This window comes from Bos javanicus, chromosome 3 (genome assembly GCF_032452875.1).
Source record: "Bos javanicus breed banteng chromosome 3, ARS-OSU_banteng_1.0, whole genome shotgun sequence".
In the NCBI taxonomy this organism is placed as follows: domain Eukaryota; kingdom Metazoa; phylum Chordata; class Mammalia; order Artiodactyla; family Bovidae; genus Bos; species Bos javanicus.
This window is the reverse complement of record NC_083870.1, coordinates 8,208,634-8,229,820: the sequence shown is the minus strand read 5'-3', so window position 1 is coordinate 8,229,820 and position 21,187 is coordinate 8,208,634. Positions and strand designations below refer to the sequence as shown.

Below are 21,187 nucleotides of genomic sequence, written 5' to 3'. Positions count from 1 at the left end.
TGGAAAACTAAGAAATATCTCTTACTAGACAACTGATTCATAGCATTCTGGATTAGAACGATGTCTAAAAGTAAGGTGGAGAAAAAGGAAGACTGGGACATCAGTAGCAGAATCTTTAATGATCCTGACTCAAAATTGTAAAGGCTTTGTGGGGAGGGGAAAATGGATAAATGGATCACTGTTTGGTGAGGAGTAAAAACTAAACTTCCAGTGCGGAGCACCTACTAGTGTATACAGAAGCAGAAATATATTATCCTACAAATGAAGCTTACTGAATGTTAGAAATTGATGTTACCTCAAAATATTTACTTGATAAACATCCATGAGCGGGAGTGAACCAACAACCTCTCACTAAAGAGCCAAACACACCAACGGGTTGCAAAATAGAAACCGAGGAGGCAAGCTCATTACTGCAGATTTTATGCAGAGATCTTTCCACAAACACTACATTGCTCCTCTAAGACACCTGTTGCCTAGATTTCAAATTGCAAGTATGTCTCACCCAGGTGATTGTAATAATTTAAGTAAAAACTTAACCCAGAATACACGAGTCGCCCTATTTTCTGATCTCGGAGCAACCCTGGACTACGCGGCGCTAGGGTCCTGCCGGGGAGATGAGTGGGTTAAGGAGAGGAAAAATAAACCATTCCTGCCTGGGAATCGACCCCAGACAGAGGCGATGATACCATCGAAACCTAACCACTAAAACACCAGGGAGCGTGGGGGTTCGGCCCTCGCCTGCTCCTGCTGAACCCAGCAAATCCATGCCACCCGCCCCGCGCCACCTTGCTGCCCACACCCGGCCCTTGCAAGTCCAGCCGCCCGCCGGCCCTGTCAGTCCGCCTGCCCTGGCGTGCCCTCTTGCATTCAGCCCCCTCAAAACACTGCGCGCGCCGGCAGCTTCTCGTACAAACACCAAAAGCCGCGGGGCCAGCGGGCTGGCTCCCCGCTCCCAGCTCTCTCCCGCGAATGCCCGTGACGGGAGGGCGGTGGAACTCAGCAAAATTCAGGCCCTTTGCGTTGTCAGGGATCGAACCCGAGTCAACTGCTTAGAAGGGAAATATGTTCACTACTATACCACCATCGCTGCACAGCCAAGGGAGACGCCGGCACCGGGCTCAGCCCAGGCACTCTCGCCGACACTGCGGCATCCCTGCCAGGACGCCCAGTCAGCCGGAGGCTCTGCGAGCCAGCGCTACGCAGCTGCCTAGGTCCACGGGCCCGCCCGCCTCGGGCCGGCGCTCCCACGGCCTTCCGGCCCTCCGGCTCTTCGCTCCCCGCCGCGGCCCGCGACGCTTCCACCCTCATCCCCGGGGGGCAATGCGGGGTACGCAGCTTCCAGCACCCAGCTGGCCTAAGCCCGTCTCCACCGGGCGCTGGGCGAGGCCACTTCCCACGACGACAGGGGGACACGGGACCCACCCGCCTGCACGCGTCCTGGGGCTGTGCCGAGCCGCACGGCGGGAACGTCGCGGGCCTAGGACCCACTGAGGCAGCCACTGTGGGTGGGTGCGTGCGCGGGCGAGCCGCAAGATTCGGCTATGGTCGGGCGAGGGCGTGGGGTCGCCAAGGAGGGCCTCGCTCCGCCGTGGCGACCGTGCGCCCGGCGACCACAAAGGGCTCAGGCAGGAGGGCTGCACGGGGAGAGGGGGTCGACGGTGGCTAGGCCGGGCACCACCGTTGGTGGCGCCATGGCGCCTCGCCCAAAGGCAGCGGGAGGAGACGAAGGGACCCTGGGGGCCTGGCGGCAGGACAGAGCGGACACCAAAAACCGTGTGTTGCCTCCCCGTCGGGGAATCGAACCCCGATCTCCCGCGTGACAGGCGGGGATACTCACCACTATACTAACGAGGATGCCGGAAACCGTCCTGCCGCCCGGCCGCTCACGGGCTCTCGGGCTGCCTGCCGACGCGTCCCCCTGCCCTACACGGGCCCCCGGCCACCGCGGGTCCCGACCCAACCGCGCACCCAACCCACCGCCTCGCTCACAGCGGCAGCCCGCCACCCCGACAGGGCCCCGGACCCCCGCGGCACTGGACACTCCCCAGTGCGCGCCGCCTCTTGCCTCCCACGCGGGCATTCCGCCGGGAGAAGGGGGCCCGAGAAGGCAAGCGAGGCTGCGAGGACACGGTGGGCGCGCGCCGGCCGGCGTCGGGCCAGGAGAGGCGCGGCTGGGGAGGGGCCGGCCCGCCCACGGCCCGGCTGGGTCCGGGGCGCGGCCAGCCGCCGAGCCAGGCGCCTCGGCCGGCCGCCGCGCGCCGGCTCCGTCGACACCCACCCCGGACGGCCGCCTGCCTGCCTGCCTGCCTGCCTGCCTGGCGTGGCGCGGCGCGCGGCCCGCCAAGGGCGCCGGGGCTCGCGCCGCGTCGGGTCCCAGCCAGGCGAGCGGCCACGCGCCCAGCCAGGCCCGCCGTCAGGATGGCCGAGCGGTCTAAGGCGCTGCGTTCAGGTCGCAGTCTCCCCTGGAGGCGTGGGTTCGAATCCCACTCCTGACAAGCCAGCCTTTTGGCCCGCCGGACAAACGCACCCGTCCTCCCGGCGCCACTGCCTTTCTCCACACACGCCCTCCCCCCGCCACCTGCACCCCCCACCAGGAACCTTCAGTCCTCCTCAGCGCATCTTTCCTCCCAAGATGGCTGAGGCTGCAGCTGCTGATTTTCTGACTGCCACTTGCCCACCCCCGCCGAAACACGCCCACCCGCGCTCCCACCCACGCCCACCCACGCCCATCCACGCCCACGGCCGCGCTCCAGCTCGCCCCGGTCCACGCCGACTCAAGCAGCCCCGCGGCGGGTGGCAAGCCTTCTTCGCTTCGCCGGCGCTCCGACCTCTGCCTGGGGAACGGCCAACTCGCTGTCGTAGCCTTGCTTCAACGTCCGCAGCGGCCGCTCTCCCTCTGGACGGCGTCCTGTCCTCCCCGCCCGCCCCGCCGGCCCGCCTGCGCTCTACAGCCACAGGGAGACAGCCGAGCCCCCGCCTTGCCTTGGCCGGGCTACACCTGCCTGGCGCCCGCCCGGCACGCGTGCCACCCAGCCTTCTTGCTGGCCAGCGAACACCGACCTTCCTTGCACGAGTCCGTCCCGGGAAGCGTGCTCCTCTGGGGAGGGAGCGGAAGCCCTGCGTGCCCGTGCAGCCCACCCACAGGCGCCCGGCCGGCGACCCCGACCTCGGCGCCACCGCGCCAGTTACCGGGGGAAGACGCTGCCCGGGCCGGAGCCAAGCCCGACTTGGCGTGGTCCCTGCCTCAGCCGGCAGTCCCCGAGCCAGGAGCCGCTCTGCCAAAGGGCCCCTCCTCACCACCACCACCCTGTCAGAGCCGGACCCCGGGAGCGCTGTCGGCCAGAGCGCAGGAGCCAGGCTCACACGCTTTTGGGTCCCTGGGCATGAGCGCCGCTCGAGGGGAGGGGGGTCGGCAGCGGAGGGGCTCCAGGGCGTCGCGCTCCCGCGCTCGCGGTTCGCGCACAGCCCGAGCCCCGCATCCCGGCCCCCACCCGCTCTCGCACGCCCTACCCCGGCCAGGCCGGAAAGTCAGCACGCCAGAGGCACTTTGGGTCGAGAACCGGCACGTCGCGAGACCGTGTGCGCGCGGCCGCAGCGACCACACAGCGCCTGCACCTGACAGGGATCCCGGCGCGGGGCAGACCGCGTGGACTGCCGGCCCCCTCAGACGACACCGAGAGGCTCGCGGCGGCCGTGGTCGGCGCAGAAGGCGCGGGACGGGCCGAGTGGGCCCGCGTTCCGCCGACCCGGGGTCCCCCCGAGACCGCCGCGCCCTGGGGTCGTGCATGTGCCGGGATCCTGGCTTTCAGGTCGCCCGCCCGTCGTCTCCTGCTACGATGGAGCAGATAGATGCCCATGGGCGAGCAGTAAGCAGTGAGGGGCCGGTGGCGGCCAGGGCCTCTGGGGCAGCGTCGGGGAGCAGTGGCCACCGGCGCATGGGTGGTTCAGTGGTAGAATTCTCGCCTGCCACGCGGGAGGCCCGGGTTCGATTCCCGGCCCATGCAGCTATAGCGTCCCTTTTTGGTCCCGCAGTGCAGCCCAAAAGCCCAGCTAGGTCTGCCCGCACAAACGCGCTCCAGGCAGCGCTCCTGCAAACGCTGGTTGCTACCTGCTGCCCGCTGCCTCTCCCACGCAGACCCGACGACCCCTCCCCACGCCACCCATAAAAGGCCTGCTGCCAAGCCTCCGTGGCATGTAACACAGCGGGCTCAGCAGCCCGTGCGCCTCACCGCAGCATCACCCCTGCCCCAAGAGCATCACCACCTCAGATACACCCTCATCATCCCCCTACACCCTATACGCAATTTAAGAGGTAGAAAACTATCTTAGGGGAAAGGCAGGGTAGGAACGCATTGGGAATCAGATCAAGAGATAAGAAATGCTATACAAACAGTAGATAAGCAACAAAGCTTTCCTATGTAAAATGAGAACTATATCCATAACTTGCCTTAACCTACACTGGAGAATCACCTGGAAAAGAACGGGGGACTGAGTCACTTTGCCGACCACGGACCGGTTTCTCGCCGGGCTGGGGGGCTGCCGCTGTGACCGAGGCGGTTGGTTTGGTGCGCGGTTGGGTCGGGACCCGACTGGTCGGGGACCCGTGCTGGGCAGGAGGAGGCGTCGGCAGGCAGCCAGAGACCGGCCGGGCGGCAGAACTATCACCACCGTCCTCGTTAGTATAGTGGTGAGTATCCCCGCCTGTCACGCGGGAGACCGGGGTTCGATTCCCCGACGGGGAGGCAACACACCCTTTTGGGTGGCCGCGGTCGCTCTCTGTCCTGCCGCCAGGCCCCCAAAGGCCCTTCGTCTGGTCCCGCTGCCTTTGGGCGAGGCGCCAGGGCGCGGTGCCCGGCCTAGCCACCGTCAAACCCTCTCCCCGAGCAGCCCTCCAGCCTGAGCCCTTTGTGGACGCCGGGCGCACGGTCGCCACGGCGAAGCGAGCGCCTGCTTGGCGACCCCACGGCCTTGCCCGACCAGAGCCGAAGCTTGCGGCCCGCCCACGCCCCATCCACACTGGCTGCCTCGGTGGGCTCCTAGGCTCGCGACGCCCCCGCCGGGCGGCTCGGCACAGTGCCGCGACGGGTGCAGGCAGCTGGGTCCCGTGTCCCCAAGGCGTCGTGGGAAGGGGCCGAGCCCAGAGCCCGGTGGAGAAGGGCTTTGGCCAGCTGGGTGCGGGAAGCTGCGTGCCCCGCGTTGCCCGCCGGAGGTGAGGGCGGAGGCGTTCGCGGGCCGCGGCGGGGAGCGAAGGGCCGCAGGGCCGCAAGGCCGTCGGGCCGGTGGACCACGGCAACGGCGTAGCGCTGGCGCACATGGGGCGCCGCGCGGCTGCTGGTGGCGCCGACGGCGGCGCAGAGCCTCCGGCTGACGGGGCGTCGGGGCAGGGATGCGGCGGCGGGGGCGGCGGCGGCGGCGGCGGCGGCGGCGAGAGTATGCTGGGGCGATCCCGGGGCCGGCGTCCGGCGGCCGCCCGGGCTGTGTAGCGTTGGTGGTATAGTGGTGAGCATAGCTGCCTTCCAAGCAGTTGACCCGGGTTCGATTCCCGGCCAACGCAGCGGGCCGACCTTTTGCTGAGCTGCACCGCCCTCCCGGCACGGGCGATCGGAGGAGAGACAGCTGGGAGCGGGGAGCCAGCCCGCTGGCCCGCGGCTTTTGAGGTGTGGGCGAGAAGCCGGCGGCGCGCGCAGTGTTTTGAGGGGGCTGAAAGCAAGACGGCACGCCAAGGCAGGAGGACTGACAGGGCCGGCGGGCGGCTGGACTTGCAAAGGCCGGGTGTGGGCGGCAAGGTGGCGCGGGCGGGTGGCATGGAGGCGCTGGGTTCAGCGGGAGCAGGCGAGGGCTTTGCCCCGACGCTCCCTGGTGGTCTAGTGGTTAGGATTCGGCGCTCTCACCGCCGCGGCCCGGGTTCGATTCCCGGTCAGGGAAGCCTTTCTTCTTCCTCTCCGGAGGCCTGCCACCTGCCGGGGTCCTCGCCGGCGACCCTCCCACCTTTACCCTTTTAGCCTACGCAATGGCAACCCACTCCAGTCCTCTTGTCTGGAAAACCCCATGGACCGAGGAGCCTGGGAGGCTGCAGACCATGGGGTCGCTAAAAGTCCCATAGGACCGAGCGACTTCACTTTCACTTTTCACTTACATGCATTGCAGAAGGAAATGGCAAGCCACTCCAGTGTTCTTGCCTGGAGAATCCCAGGGACGGGGGAGCCTGGTGGGCTGCGGTCTATGGGGTCGCACAGAGTCGGACAGGACTGACGCGACCTAGCACTGCACTGCGCCAGAGGCCCCCGGGACCCTGCACCTCCAGCCCAAGCACGATTCAGGCCACCTCCGCCGTCCCCCGGGGCAAACCTTTGTTGGCCGCAGTGGCAACCTCGCGCCGCTTTCACCACGACCGGCCTGAGGCCTCCCATCCCCCGCCTCCCTCCCTCCTGAGGGGCTGCGGCTGCTGGCCCTGGTGGCGGCGGTGATGCTCCTGGGCTTGTGCTGGTTCTCCTGCTGGGGGGGGGGGGGGGGGGGGGGGGGGGGGGGGGGGGATAGGGCGGGGGGGGGATAGGGGCGGGGGTAGGGGCGCGAGCTGTGGTGGTCGCCAGCGGGGGCCAGCAGCGGCAGGGGCGGTGGCCGCAGCCGAAGGTGAGCGAGGGGGATCTGCCTCGGGACGCCAGTAGCCACGGACACGCCTGCCTTGCCATGTCCCTCATGCCAGCCCCGTCTCTGGGCGGCTTGGCCACTGCGCGCTAGGTCCCGGGCTGGCTGTGACTCCCGTATGGTGCTGGTGTCTCCAAGAGGGTTCTGGTCTTGAGTGGGCTCTGGGAGGCGGACCACGGCGCCCGGGAGGCATCGGGATCAGTTCAGTCGCTCAGGGCACTGCAGCAGCCAGGCTTCCCTGTCCATCACCAACTCGCCCGGCTTGCTCAAACTCATGTCCGTCCAGTCGGGGATGCCATCCAAGCCTCTCGTCTTCTGTCGGGTCGTCCCGGTCTCCTCCTGCCTTCCATCAGGGTCTTTCCCCGTGAGTCAGTTTTGCGGGTCGGGTGGCCAGAGGATTGGCGTTTCGGCTTCAGCCTCAGTCCTTCTAATGAATATTCAGGACTGATTTCCTCTAGGATGGACGGGATGGGTCTCCTCGAAGTCCAAGGGACTCTCAAGAGTCTTCTCCAACACCGCAGTCCAAAAGCATCAATTCTTCGGCACTCATCCTTCTTTATACTCCACCTCTCACATCTGTACGTGACTGCTGGAGAAACCGTAGCTTTCACGAGACAGACCTTCGTCACAGACCTCGTCTCTGCTTTTCGACATGCTGTCCAGGTTGGTCATAGCTCTTCTCCCAAGGAGCGAACGTCTTTTCATTTCGCCGGCGCGGCCGGCGTCTGCAGTGCTTTGGGGCAGCCCCCCAAAATGAAGTCTTTCCCGCTTTCCGTTCTTTCCCCGTCTATTTGCCATGAAGTGATGGGACGGGATGCCATGATCTTAGTTGTCTGAATGTTGAGTTTGAAGCCAACGTTTTCACTCTCCTCTTTCACTTTCCTCAAGGGGCTCTTTAGTTCTTCTTCGCTGTCCCCGAGGCAAAGGGGTGAAGATGGATGTGGACCTGTGCCTCGAATCCCACCACCGCTTAGTGGAAGTGAGAGAGCTCGCAGATCCGGGCGGGGCGGGCCGGCCCGGCTGGGCAAAGCTAGCCCACCAGCCTGGAGGCGGCAGATGCGCTCGAGGCAGCGATGCCTGCCAGGGAGGACAACCCGACCGTCAGGGTGTTTCCCTTGCCTGACCACAGCTCTCAATCCTACCGGACTGAGGCAAGATTTCCCCAGGCCTCCCTGCCCCACTCGTAACCAAAGGTGGGCACTGGGGCGCGCGCACACCCACACACACCCACCCACGCACACCCACACCCACACCCACACCCACACACATACACACACGCACACACACACACACCCACAACCAGCCAGCCACACACACACCCACACACCCACCCCCACACACACACACACACACACACACGCACAGCGCCCTGTTCCCCGCACCCCTCCCCTAGTTATGACATCTCCGAGTTTCCCATTCTCATCCAAATGGCTATCCAGGATCCACTCCATCCCTCTCGCCAACCTGTCATTGTCTTCCCCTAGGAACTCTCCCCGAGGGTAATCGCCCACCACAGTCTCCCCTTGGGCCAATCTCGAGGTCGTCTTTCCCCAAAGGGTTTCATTCCACGTCCGTTCAAGGACTGTGTCCTTCGGAGGGGAAGTGGACGGCCGACCAAGGGCACCAAAGTGCGGCGAGGGCGGCACACTCGGGTGGGATGGCGCCTGTCCCCTGTGGGAAAGGAGCCCCCGTGGCCCGACGTGTGCTTGCCGTGGCCAAAGGAGGTTTCCTTGAGGCCCCTGCCGGGGCCGTGGGCATCAGCGTGCGTGGGGGAGACTATGGGACGAAGGTGCTTGGGGCCATGGCTGGTGGGCGCCCCACGTGGATCAGGGACCTGGGCAGAGCGATCATCGCAGGGAGAGGGGGCGGCGGCGAGCCGAGGGGCTGGCAGGCAGGCCCAGGGGTGCTTGGGTGGAGTCTTCCTGGAGGGCCAGCATGAAGGGATGGGTGGGGCTCGAGGGAACCTGGCCGAAAGATCGGCAGGCCACTGGAGCAGGCCCTCTGCAGGAGCATGGGCGCGGTGGCGAAGCCCTGCCAGGCCCATGTGAGAGGCTGGGACGGATCTGCGGGAGGTAGGGGTGGGCGTGGGGTCGGGGTGGGTCTGCGGAGCCGGAGGGAGGCCCGCACTGGTGAACCTCAGGGCAGGGCAGGCCAGGCCAGGGCAGGACGTGGGAGGGGTGGCCCGAGCTCCGGGGCGATGGTGGCGGGGCGGGGGGTGGGGGGGAGGCGGATGGGGCCGAGCCTGGAGTCTGGAGGGAAAGGCAGAGGGCAGGCCGTGACAGTGATGGGGCTGTGGCATGAGGAAGATGGTGGGGGAGCACTCCATTCATTTGGGCGGGGTAGCGGGTGAGCGGGCGAGCCACACTGGTGCGCGGTGCCGCAGGCTGCTCAGGCTCAGCGGTGGGCTGAGGACGCAGGCAAGCCAACGACAGAAACGGGGTGCCAGACGGGGGCCAGACCTGGTCCGAGATGGGTGGGCCCGCCGTACCGCCCCAGAGACCAAAGTCACCACTCATCAGGAGCAAATGTCCAGTCTCGGGTGTGACATGGCTGGGGGCACAGGGTGGGATGGGGGGTGGTGGTTGGGAGCTCCGGTGGCTGAGATTTCACGAGGACCAAGGAGAGCTCCCACGTGACCGAGCACAGCCGTCCCTCCAGGGTACACACCCGCAGAGGGCAAACCTCGGGGAGGTCTGAGGGTGCCCACACCGCCACGGACACGGCGACACTGTTTGCCATGGCCAAGACACGGAGCAAACCCCAGCGCCCATCCACACGTGGCGGGCCCGAGAAGAGGTGGCACAGATGTAGCATGGAACCATCACTCAGTCATAAAGAAATAAGTCCAGTGTTGCCACTTGTCACAAGCAATGATGGACCTAGAGACTCTTACACTTGGTGAAGCACGTCAGACCGCGTTGGACAAAGGCATGTGGAACGTGTGAAAGAATACAAAACGGAGCTATTTGCCGAGGAGAAACCCACTCACGCAGAAAGCCACCTCAGGGGAACGCCAGCGGAAAGGCAGCGCTGGAGGGATGCGTGTGCAGCTGGGACGAACAGATTCGCAGGACCCTGGATAAAGGGAGAAGCGCCAAGGTGATCCAGTTCAACACAGGGAATAAGCGTCAGTACCCTGGAATCCCCTCGAGTGGACAAGAATCTGAAAACATACATGAAATCCAAAATCCCGTGTACAACACGGGAAACAGAATCACTTTGCGGTCCATCGGAAACAGGCACAATATTGGAAACCCACTGTGCTTCAGCAACAACCGTGACTCCGACATTGGAGTCGGCTTTGCAGAAGAAACGAAATCAACAGGCAAGTAAGTCGGCGGGAAACAGGCGAGCTGTCCCAATCCCACCCTGGGTACATACCCGTGAGAGCCGCAACTCTTCATTCGGAAAGACACGTGCAAACCCCACGGTCGTAGCAGCGCCGTTTGCCGTAGCCGAGACGTGGAGGAAACCCTAGTGCCCATCCCCAACGGCTCACCCACGTAGGTGCCATACCAGAGACAGGGAGAGAATGGGATGGCACTGAGCCATCCACGCGAGTCCAATAGTGTCACTGGCAGCAGCAGCGGAAGCTGGAGCTGCAGAATATTACCCTTGGTGAGGGAAGTCAAACAGGCAGGGTCACAGATGGGCGGAATCTTAAGTGTTGTACAAATTCACCCCTGTGGCAACCAGCGACAGACTCTCAGACTCGGGAAAGCAGCCTCGGGCTTCCCAAGGGCAGAGTCACGGACGGAGGGATGGATGAGGAGCCGGGCTCAACGGATGTACCGTACCAGTACTGCGTAGAAAGGAGAGGAGCAACAAGGAGACACGGGATACTACAGGGAATGAGATCCCATATCCTGTCACCACCTGTAACGGAAACCGATCTGAAACCCTCATCCTACACGCACAGGTGTGAATCACAACGTTGTACAGCAGACACGGGCACCAGGCTGTAGTTGTACACTTCCAGAACAACAACTGCCACTCCGGGGAAGTCAATCCGTCGAGGATCGGTCCAACAGTAGGACAAAGAAGAGCTCACATGATGATCCAGCAGACCCAATCCCGGCTACTCATCGGGAAAAGACAACACGCCCAATGGGAAGAGAGGCGGGCATCCCCCAGGGTCATCGCAGCCCTCGGTGCCGTAGCCGAGACGTGGGAAACGCTCACGTGCCCGTCGACCCGTGGCCGGCACGAGAAGGTGAGGCAAATACGTACCGTGGAATATGACGCAGCCGTCAAGTAGCAGCGGCCATCGCCATGGGCCGCAACGCCGCACGGACCCACAGAAGGGTCCGCTGACTGAAGTGAGTCGGGTAGAGAGGGACAAAGCTCTGTGGACTCGAACAACGAATACCAGTGAATCTATGTGCAAAGGGGAAACCGACCTGGAGACGGAGAGAACGTGCATAGGGCTAGCCAAGGGGAAAGGCAGGGGAGGGACGAAGTTGGAGTCGGATCAAGAGATAGGAAATACTGTACTTACAGTCGATGAGCAACAGAGCTTTCCTCTGTAGCATGACAACTGTATTCGTGTCTCGCCTTAACCTACACTGGAAAATCACCTGGAAAAGAACAGGGGACTGAATCACTTTGCCGAGCACCTGAGACTAACCCAGGACTGTAAGGCAGTTCTCCTCGTGTTGGAAGAAGCAGAAGGAGGAGCAGGCCCTGGCCTGGGGTAGGGGGTGGGGGGAGGCAGGCCAGTGCGCCAAATGCAAAGGCAGGTTCCTGGACAGCCTGGGATTTGGAATGGCTCAGGGAGGACCTGGGCGTTGGGGGGGGGGGGGTGGTGTGCAAATGGTGGAGGTGGGGAGCCGGGTGGGGGTGGGATGGGGGTTGCGTTTGGGGAAGTAGGGGCACGGTGAGGGTGCAGGCTGAGGTGGTGGTGCTCTTGGGGCAGGGCTGATGCTGAGGTGAGGCGCGCAACAGGGTTTCAGGGGCATGGGGTGGTGTTTGGGGTGGTGTTTGAGGCGGTGAGGCCGTCCCTGTTGGAGACCCATTTCTGCCGAGGGACGGGAGCTGGTGGACTTCTTTGGAACTCCTCCTGCAAGACGCTGGTCCAGGGACCCTCCAGGCGAAAGGGAGGTATGCTTGCCAGATGTGGCAACATCCTTGCTCCTGGCTGTGCAAACGTAGTGTGATTGATTCTCGGAGTGTGGGGAGAGTGAGGCAGGGAGCTTGGAGACGGACGTTGTGAAAGGTCCTGAAGAGGTGGTGCGGGCGGCTGCCAGCCGTGGGCTATTCCTTCCAAGTGCAATCCCTGAGCCCCCGGCTGGGTCCGGGTGAGGAAGCGAGCAAACACAAGAAAGGCGCCTGGACGCACGGGCGGCTGAGCCCGCAGGGCTTGGGGCCACGGAGGCTTGGCAGCAGGGCCTTTTCTGGGTGGGGTGGGGTGGGGTGGGGTGGGGCGGGGTGGTGGGCGTCTGCGTGGGAGAGGCAGCGGGCGGCAGGTAGCAGCCAGCGGTTGCAGGAGCGCTGCCTGGAGCGCCTTTCAGCCGGCAGACCTAGCTGGGCTCTGGGGCTGCACTGCGGGACCAAAAGGGGACGCTGTGGCTGCATGGGCCGGGAATCGAACCCGGGCCTCCCGCGTGGCAGGCGAGAATTCTACCACTGAACCACCCATGCACCGATGGCCAACGCCGCCCGACGCTGCCCCAGAGGCGCTGACCGCCACCCGCCCGGCACTGCTCACTGCTCACTGCTCGCCCGTCGGCATCTATCTGCTCCATCGGAGCAGGAGACGACGGTGGGGAGCGGGGAGAGGGGGCGACCTGAAAGCCAGGATCCGGGCACGTGCAGGACCACAGGGCGCGGCGCTCCCGGAGGGTTCCACTCGGCCCGTCGCGCGCCTTCTGCGCCGACCACGGCCGCCGCGACCCTGTCGGTGTCGCCCGAGGGGGCCGGGAGCCGACGCCTCCCGCCCGGCGCCGAGATCCCTGTCAGGTGCAGGCGCAGGCGCTGCGTGGTCGCTGCTGCCGCGCGCCGACGTTCCTCTCAGCGAACGCCGGGTCCCGACCCAAAGGCGTGTGAGGCCGGCTCGTGCGCTCTGGCGGACCGCGCGCCCGAGGTCCGGCTCTGACGGGGTGGTGGTGCTGGTGAGGAGGGGCCCTTTGGCAGAGCGGCTCCTGGCTCGGGGACTGCCGGCTGAGGCAGGGAGCGCGCTCTGGAAGGGCTTGGCTCCGGCCCGGGCAGCGGCTTCCCCCGGGAAGGCCGGGGGCGCCGGCCGGGCGCCGGTGGGCGGGCTGCACGGGCACGTAGGGCTTCTGCTCCCTCCCCAGAGGAGCACCCTTCCCGGGACGGACTGGTGCCAGGAAGACCGGTGTTCGCTGGCCAGCAGGAAGGCTGGGAGGCACGTGTCCCTGGCGGGCGGCAGGCAGGTGTGGCGCGGCCAAGGCCGCAAGGCGCAGAAGCGTCGAGGGCACGCAGCACCCCCTGGCGGGCAAGGCGGGGGCTCGGCCGCCTCGGTGTGACTGGGGAGCGCAGGCGGGCCGGCGGGGCGGGTGCGGAGGACAGGGTGCCGGCCGGAGGGAGAGCGGCCGGGGGCGGACGTGGAAGCAAGGCTGCGAGAGCGAGTTGGCCGTTCCCCGGCAGAAGTCGGAGCGCCGGCGACGCGAGGAGGCCTTGCCAGCCGCCGCGGGGCTGCGTGCTTCGGTGCGGCCGGGGGCGGGGCGGGGCCGTGGGAGTGGGAGGGTGGGCGAGGGGGGGCGAGGGGGAGGCGGGGAGGCAGGAAAACCAGCAGCTGCAGCTGCAGCCAGCTGGGGAGGAAAGATGCGCTGAGGAGGACTGAAGGTTCCTGGGGTGGGGGTGCAGGTGGCGGGAGGCGGCGCGTGTGTGGAGCAAGGCAGTGGCGCGGGGAGGACGGGCGCGTTTGTCCGGCGGGCCAAAAGGCTGGCTTGTCAGGAGTGGGATTCGAACCCACGCCTCCAGGGGAGACTGCGACCTGAACGCAGCGCCTTAGACCGCTCGGCCATCCTGACGGCGGGCCTGGCTGGGCGCGTGGCCGCTCGCCTGGCTGGGACCCGACGCGGCGCGAGCCCCGGCGCCCTTGGCGGGCCGCGCGCCGCGCCGCGCCGCGCTAGGCAGGCAGGCAGGCAGGCAGGCAGGCAGGCAGGCAGGCAGGCGGCCGTCCGGGGTGGGTGTCGACGGAGCCGGCGCGCGGCGGCCGGCCGAGGCGCCTGGCTCGGCGGCTGGCCGCGCCCCGGACCCAGCCGGGCCGTGGGCGGGCCGGCCCCTCCCCAGCCGCGCCTCTCCTGGCCCGACGCCGGCCGGCGCGCGCCCACCGTGTCCTCGCAGCCTCGCTTGCCTTCTCGGGCCCCCTTCTCCCGGCGGAATGCCCGCGTGGGAGGCAAGAGGCGGCGCGCCCTGGGGAGTGTCCAGTGCCGCGGGGGTCCGGGGCCCTGTCGGGGTGGCGGGCTGCCGCTGTGAGCGAGGCGGTGGGTTGGGTGCGCGGTTGGGTCGGGACCCGCGGTGGCCGGGGGCCCGTGCTGGGCAGGGGTCGCGTCGGCAGGCAGCCCGAGAGCCCGTGAGCGGCCGGGCGGTAGGACGGTCGCCGCCGTCCTCGTTAGTATAGTGGTGAGTATCCCCGCCTGTCACGCGGGAGACCGGGGTTCGATTCCCCGACGGGGAGGCCACACACCCTTTTTGGTGGCCGCGGTCGCTCTCTGTCCTGCCGCCAGGCCCCCAGAGGCCCTTCGTCTGGTCCCGCCGCCTTTGGGCGAGGCGCCAGGGCGCGGTGCGCGGCCTAGCCACCGTCGACCCCCTCTCCCCGTGCGGGCCTCCAGCCCGAGCCCTTTGTGGTCGCCGGGCGCACGGTCGCCACGGCCGAGCGAGGGCCTCCTTGGCCACCCCACGGCCTTGCCCGACCAGAGCCGGAGCTTGCGGCCCGCGGGGCCGCCCGGCCGCCCACGCACCCACTCCCACTGGCCGCCTCAGTGGGCTCCTAGGCTCGCGACGCCCCCGCCGTGCGGCTCGGCACAGCGCCGCGACGCGTGCAGGCAGCTGGGTCCCGTGTCCCCAAGTCGTCGTGGGAAGTGGGCGCGCCCAGCGCCCGGTGGAGAAGGGCTTTGGCCAGCTGGGTGCGGGAAGCTGCGTGCCCCGCGTTGCCCGCCGGAGGTGAGGGCGGAGGCGTTCGCGGGCCGCGGCGGGGAGCGAAGGGCCGCAGGGCCGCAAGGCCGTCGGGCCGGTGGACCACGGCAACGGCGTAGCGCCGACGCGCATGGGGCGCCGCGCGGCTGCTGGTGGCGCCGACGGCGGCGCAGAGCCTCCGGCTGACGGGGCGTCGGGGCAGGGATGCGGAGGCGGTGGCGGCAGGGGCGGCAGGGGCGGCAGGGGCGGCAGGGGCGGCGGCGGCGGCGGCGGCGGCTAGATTATGCTGGGGCGATCCCGGGGCCGGCGTCCGGCGGCCGCCCGGGCTGTGTAGCGTTGGTGGTATAGTGGTGAGCATAGCTGCCTTCCAAGCAGTTGACCCGGGTTCGATTCCCGGCCAACGCAGCGGGCCGACCTTTTGCTGAGCTGCACCGCCCTCCCGGCAGGGGCGATGGCGGGGGAGAGAGAGCTGGGAGCGGGGAGCCAGCCCGCTGGCCCGCGGCTTTTGGCGTGTGTGCGAGAAGCCGGCGGCGCGCGCAGTGTTTTGAGGGGGCTGAAAGCAAGACGGCACGCCAAGGCAGGAGGACTGACGCGGCCGGCGGGCGGCTGGACTTGCAAAGGCCGGGTGTGGGCGGCAAGGTGGCGCGGGCGGGTGGCATGGAGGCGCTGGGTTCAGCGGGAGCAGGCGAGGGCCTGGCCCCGACGCTCCCTGGTGGTCTAGTGGTTAGGATTCGGCGCTCTCACCGCCGCGGCCCGGGTTCGATTCCCGGTCAGGGAAGCCTTTCTTCTTCCTCTCCGGAGGCCTGCCACCTGCCGGGATCCTCGCCGGCGACCCTCCCACCTTTACCCTTTTAGCCTACGCAATGGCAACCCACTCCAGTCCTCCTGCCTGGAAAACCCCATGGACGGAGGAGCCTGGGAGGCTGCAGACCATGGGGTCGCTAAAAGTCCCATAGGACCGAGCGACTTCACTTTCACTTTTCACTTGCATGCATTGCAGAAGGAAATGGCAAGCCACTCCAGTGTTCTTGCCTGGAGAATCCCAGGGACGGGGGAGCCTGGTGGGCTGCCGTCTATGGGGTCGCACAGAGTCGGACAGGACTGACGCGACCTAGCAGCTCAGCACTGCGCCAGAGGCCCCCGGGACCCTGCACCTCCAGCCCAAGCACGATTCAGGCCACCTCCGCCGTCCCCCGGGGCAAACCTTTGTTGGCCGCGGTGGCAACCTCGCGCCGCTTTCACCACGACCGGCCTGAGGCCTCCCATCCCCCGCCTCCCTCCCTCCTGAGGGGCTGCGGCTGCTGGCCCTGGTGGCGGCGGTGATGCTCCTGGGCTTGTGCTGGTTCTCCTGCTGTGGGGGGCGGGGGGGGCGCGGGGGGGTGGGGTGAGGAGGTGGGGTGGGATAGGGCGGGGTGGGGATAGGGGCGGGGGTAGGGGCGCGAGCTGTGGTGGTCGCCAGCGGGGGCCAGCAGCGGCAGGGGCGGTGGCCGCAGCCGAAGGTGAGCGAAGGGGCTGTGCCTCGGGGAGTGGGGGCCAGTGGCCACGGACACGCCTGCCTTCCCATGTCCCTCATGCCAGCCCCGTCTCTGGGCGGCTTGGCCACTGCGCGCCAGGTCCCGGGCTGGCTGTGACTCCCGTATGGTGCTGGTGTCTCCAAGAGGGTTCTGGTCTTGAGTGGGCTCTGAGAGGCGGACCACGGCGCCCGGGAGGCATCGGGATCAGTTCAGTCGCTCAGGGCACTGTAGCAGCCAGGCTTCCCTGTCCATCACCAACTCTCGAGGCTTGCTCAAACTCATGTCCGTCCAGTCGGGGATGCCATCCAAGCCTCTCGTCTTCTGTCGGGTCGTCCCGGTCTCCTCCTGCCTTCCATCAGGGTCTTTCCCCGTGAATCAGTTTTGCGGGTCGGGTGGCCAGAGGATTGGCGTTTCGGCTTCAGCCTCAGTCCTTCTAATGAATATTCAGGACTGATTTCCTCTAGGATGGACGGGATGGGTCTCCTCGCAGTCCAAGGGACTCTCAAGAGTCTTCTCCAACACCGCAGTCCAAAAGCATCAATTCTTCGGCACTCATCCTTCTTTATACTCCACCTCTCACATCTGTACGTGACCGCTGGAGAAACCGTAGCTTTCCCGAGACAGCCCCTCGTCACAGACCTCGTCTCTGCTTTGCGACATGCTGTCCAGGTTGGTCATAGCTTTTCTCCCAAGGAGCGAACGTCTTTTCATTTCGCCGGCGCGGCCGGCGTCTGCAGTGCTTTGGGGCAGCCCCCCAAAATGAAGTCTTTCCCGCTTTCCGTTCTTTCCCCGTCTATTTGCCATGAAGTGATGGGACGGGATGCCATGATCTTAGTTGTCTGAATGTTGAGTTTGAAGCCAACGTTTTCACTCTCCTCTTTCACTTTCCTCAAGGGGCTCTTTAGTTCTTCTTCGCTGTCCCCGAGGCAAAGGGGTGAAGATGGATGTGGACCTGTGCCTCGAATCCCACCACCGCTTAGTGGAAGTGAGAGAGCTCGCAGATCCGGGCGGGGCGGGCCGGCCCGGCTGGGCAAAGCTAGCCCACCAGCCTGGAGGCGGCAGATGCGCTCGAGGCAGCGATGCCTGCCAGGGAGGACAACCCGACCGTCAGGGTGTTTCCCTTGCCTGACCACAGCTCTCAATCCTACCGGACTGAGGCAAGATTTCCCCAGGCCTCCCTCCCCCACTCGTAACCAAAGGTGGGCACTGGGGCGCGCGCACACCCACACCCACCCACCCACCCACCCACACACACACACACACACACACCCACACACCCACCCACACACACACACACGCACAGCGCCCTGTTCCCCGCACCCCTCCCCTAGTTATGACGTCTACGAGTTTCCCATTCTCATCCAACTGTCTATCCAGGATCCACTCCATCCCTCTCGCCAACCTGTCATTGTCTTCCCCTAGGAACTCTCCCCGAGGGTAATCGCCCACCACAGTCTCCCCTTGGGCCAATCTCGAGGTCGTCTTTCCCCAAAGGGTTTCATTCCACGTCCGTTCAAGGACTGTGTCCTTCGGAGGGGAAGTGGACGGCCGACCAAGGGCACCAAAGTGCGGCGAGGGCGGCACACTCGGGTGGGATGGCGCCTGTCCCCTATGGGAAAGGAGCCCCCGTGGCCCGACGTGTGCTTGCCGTGGCCAAAGGAGGTTTCCTTGAGGCCCCTGCCGGGGCCGTGGGCATCAGCGTGCGTGGGGGAGACTATGGGACGAAGGTGCTTGGGGCCATGGCTGGTGGGCGCCCCACGTGGATCAGGGACCTGGGCAGAGCGATCATCGCAGGGAGAGGGGGCGGCGGCGAGCCGAGGGGCTGGCAGGCAGGCCCAGGGGTGCTTGGGTGGAGTCTTCCTGGAGGGCCAGCATGAAGGGATGGGTGGGGCTCGAGGGAACCTGGCCGAAAGATCGGCAGGCCACTGGAGCAGGCCCTCTGCAGGAGCATGGGCGCGGTGGCGAAGCCCTGCCAGGCCCATGTGAGAGGCTGGGACGGATCTGCGGGAGGTAGGGGTGGGCGTGGGGTCGGGGTGGGTCTGCGGAGCCGGAGGGAGGCCCGCACTGGTGAACCTCAGGGCAGGGCAGGCCAGGCCAGGGCAGGACGTGGGAGGGGTGGCCCGAGCTCCGGGGCGATGGTGGCGGGGCGGGGGGTGGGGGGGAGGCGGATGGGGCCGAGCCTGGAGTCTGGAGGGAAAGGCAGAGGGCAGGCCGTGACAGTGATGGGGCTGTGGCATGAGGAAGATGGTGGGGGAGCACTCCATTCATTTGGGCGGGGTAGCGGGTGAGCGGGCGAGCCACACTGGTGCGCGGTGCCGCAGGCTGCTCAGGCTCAGCGGTGGGCTGAGGACGCAGGCAAGCCAACGACAGAAACGGGGTGCCAGACGGGGGCCAGACCTGGTCCGAGATGGGTGGGCCCGCCGTACCGCCCCAGAGACCAAAGTCACCACTCATCAGGAGCAAATGTCCAGTCTCGGGTGTGACATGGCTGGGGGCACAGGGTGGGATGGGGGGTGGTGGTTGGGAGCTCCGGTGGCTGAGATTTCACGAGGACCAAGGAGAGCTCCCACGTGACCGAGCACAGCCGTCCCTCCAGGGTACACACCCGCAGAGGGCAAACCTCGGGGAGGTCTGAGGGTGCCCACACCGCCACGGACACGGCGACACTGTTTGCCATGGCCAAGACACGGAGCAAACCCCAGCGCCCATCCACACGTGGCGGGCCCGAGAAGAGGTGGCACAGATGTAGCATGGAACCATCACTCAGTCATAAAGAAATAAGTCCAGTGTTGCCACTTGTCACAAGCAATGATGGACCTAGAGACTCTTACACTTGGTGAAGCACGTCAGACCGCGTTGGACAAAGGCATGTGGAACGTGTGAAAGAATACAAAACGGAGCTATTTGCCGAGGAGAAACCCACTCACGCAGAAAGCCACCTCAGGGGAACGCCAGCGGAAAGGCAGCGCTGGAGGGATGCGTGTGCAGCTGGGACGAACAGATTCGCAGGACCCTGGATAAAGGGAGAAGCGCCAAGGTGATCCAGTTCAACACAGGGAATAAGCGTCAGTACCCTGGAATCCCCTCGAGTGGACAAGAATCTGAAAACATACATGAAATCCAAAATCTGTACACGGGAAACAGAAGCACTTTGCGGTCCACCGGAAACGAGCACAATATTGGAAACCCACTGTACTTGAGCAACAACCGTGACTCCGACACTGGAGTCGGCTTTGCAGAAGAAACGAAATCAACAGGCAAGTAAGTCGGCGGGAAACAGGCGCGCTGTCCCAATCCCACCCTGGGTACATACCCGTGAGAGCCGCAACTCTTCATTCGGAAAGACACGTGCAAACCCCACGGTCGTAGCAGCGCCGTTTGCCGAAGCCGAGACGTGGAGGAAACCCTAGTGCCCATCCCCAACGGCTCACCCACGTAGGTGCCATACCAGAGACAGGGAGAGAATGGGATGGCACTGAGCCATCCACGCGAGTCCAATAGTGTCACTGGCAGCAGCAGCGGAAGCTGGAGCTGCAGAATATTACCCTTGGTGAGGGAAGTCAAACAGGCAGGGTCACAGATGGGCGGAATCTTAAGTGTTGTACAAATTCACCCCTGTGGCAACCAGCGACAGACTCTCAGACTCGGGAAAGCAGCCTCGGGCTTCCCAAGGGCAGAGTCACGGACGGAGGGATGGATGAGGAGCCGGGCTCAACGGATGTACCGTACCAGTACTGCGTAGAAAGGAGAGGAGCAACAAGGAGACACGGGATACTACAGGGAATGAGATCCCATATCCTGTCACCACCTGTAACGGAAACCGATCTGAAACCCTCATCCTACACGCACAGGTGTGAATCACAACGTTGTACAGCAGACACGGGCACCAGGCTGTAGTTGTACACTTCCAGAACAACAACTGCCACTCCGGGGAAGTCAATCCGTCGAGGATCGGTCCAACAGTAGGACAAAGAAGAGCTCACATGATGATCCAGCAGACCCAATCCCGGCTACTCATCGGGAAAAGACAACACGCCCAATGGGAAGAGAGGCGGGCATCCCCCAGGGTCATCGCAGCCCTCGGTGCCGTAGCCGAGACGTGGGAAACGCTCACGTGCCCGTCGACCCGTGGCCGGCACGAGAAGGTGAGGCAAATACGTACCGTGGAATATGACGCAGCCGTCAAGTAGCAGCGGCCATCGCCATGGGCCGCAACGCCGCACGGACCCACAGAAGGGTCCGCTGACTGAAGTGAGTCGGGTAGAGAGGGACAAAGCTCTGTGGACTCGAACAACGAATACCAGTGAATCTATGTGCAAAGGGGAAACCGACCTGGAGACGGAGAGAACGTGCATAGGGCTAGCCAAGGGGAAAGGCAGGGGAGGGACGAAGTTGGAGTCGGATCAAGAGATAGGAAATACTGTACTTACAGTCGATGAGCAACAGAGCTTTCCTCTGTAGCATGACAACTGTATTCGTGTCTCGCCTTAACCTACACTGGAAAATCCCCTGGAAAAGAACAGGGGACTGAATCACTTTGCCGAGCACCTGAGACTAACCCAGGACTGTAAAGCAGTTCTCCTCGTGTTGGAAGAAGCAGAAGGAGGAGCAGGCCCTGGCCTGGGGTAGGGGGTGGGGGGAGGCAGGCCAGTGCGCCAAATGCAAAGGCAGGTTCCTGGACAGCCTGGGATTTGGAATGGCTCAGGGAGGACCTGGGCGTTGGGGGGGGTGGTGTGCAAATGGTGGAGGTGGGGAGCCGGGTGGGGGTGGGATGGGGGTTGCGTTTGGGGAAGTAGGGGCACGGTGAGGGTGCAGGCTGAGGTGGTGGTGCTCTTGGGGCAGGGCTGATGCTGAGGTGAGGCGCGCAACAGGGTTTCAGGGGCATGGGGTGGTGTTTGGGGTGGTGTTTGAGGCGGTGAGGCCGTCCC

General features: G+C 65.3%; 11 non-coding genes across 11 annotated transcripts; 8 read left to right on the top strand and 3 right to left on the bottom strand.

Annotated features, from left to right (window-relative positions):
- Positions 1-1,782: 1,782 nt before the first annotated feature.
- On the bottom strand, positions 1,783-1,854 carry TRNAD-GUC (transfer RNA aspartic acid (anticodon GUC)). Its single transcript has one exon. It is a non-coding gene; the product is annotated as a tRNA-Asp (tRNA).
- Positions 1,855-2,412: 558 nt separating this feature from the next.
- Positions 2,413-2,495, top strand: TRNAL-CAG (transfer RNA leucine (anticodon CAG)). The gene has a single exon. It is a non-coding gene; the product is annotated as a tRNA-Leu (tRNA).
- A 1,438-nt stretch (positions 2,496-3,933) lies between these two features.
- Positions 3,934-4,004, top strand: TRNAG-GCC (transfer RNA glycine (anticodon GCC)). Its single transcript has one exon. It is a non-coding gene; the product is annotated as a tRNA-Gly (tRNA).
- Positions 4,005-4,670: 666 nt separating this feature from the next.
- On the top strand, positions 4,671-4,742 carry TRNAD-GUC (transfer RNA aspartic acid (anticodon GUC)). Its single transcript has one exon. It is a non-coding gene; the product is annotated as a tRNA-Asp (tRNA).
- A 740-nt stretch (positions 4,743-5,482) lies between these two features.
- Positions 5,483-5,554, top strand: TRNAG-UCC (transfer RNA glycine (anticodon UCC)). The gene has a single exon. It is a non-coding gene; the product is annotated as a tRNA-Gly (tRNA).
- A 299-nt stretch (positions 5,555-5,853) lies between these two features.
- Positions 5,854-5,925, top strand: TRNAE-CUC (transfer RNA glutamic acid (anticodon CUC)). Its single transcript has one exon. It is a non-coding gene; the product is annotated as a tRNA-Glu (tRNA).
- Positions 5,926-12,214: 6,289 nt separating this feature from the next.
- TRNAG-GCC (transfer RNA glycine (anticodon GCC)) lies at positions 12,215-12,285 on the bottom strand. Its single transcript has one exon. It is a non-coding gene; the product is annotated as a tRNA-Gly (tRNA).
- A 1,269-nt stretch (positions 12,286-13,554) lies between these two features.
- TRNAL-CAG (transfer RNA leucine (anticodon CAG)) lies at positions 13,555-13,637 on the bottom strand. Its single transcript has one exon. It is a non-coding gene; the product is annotated as a tRNA-Leu (tRNA).
- Positions 13,638-14,215: 578 nt separating this feature from the next.
- Positions 14,216-14,287, top strand: TRNAD-GUC (transfer RNA aspartic acid (anticodon GUC)). The gene has a single exon. It is a non-coding gene; the product is annotated as a tRNA-Asp (tRNA).
- Positions 14,288-15,078: 791 nt separating this feature from the next.
- Positions 15,079-15,150, top strand: TRNAG-UCC (transfer RNA glycine (anticodon UCC)). Its single transcript has one exon. It is a non-coding gene; the product is annotated as a tRNA-Gly (tRNA).
- A 301-nt stretch (positions 15,151-15,451) lies between these two features.
- On the top strand, positions 15,452-15,523 carry TRNAE-CUC (transfer RNA glutamic acid (anticodon CUC)). The gene has a single exon. It is a non-coding gene; the product is annotated as a tRNA-Glu (tRNA).
- The last annotated feature ends 5,664 nt before the right edge of the window (positions 15,524-21,187 follow it).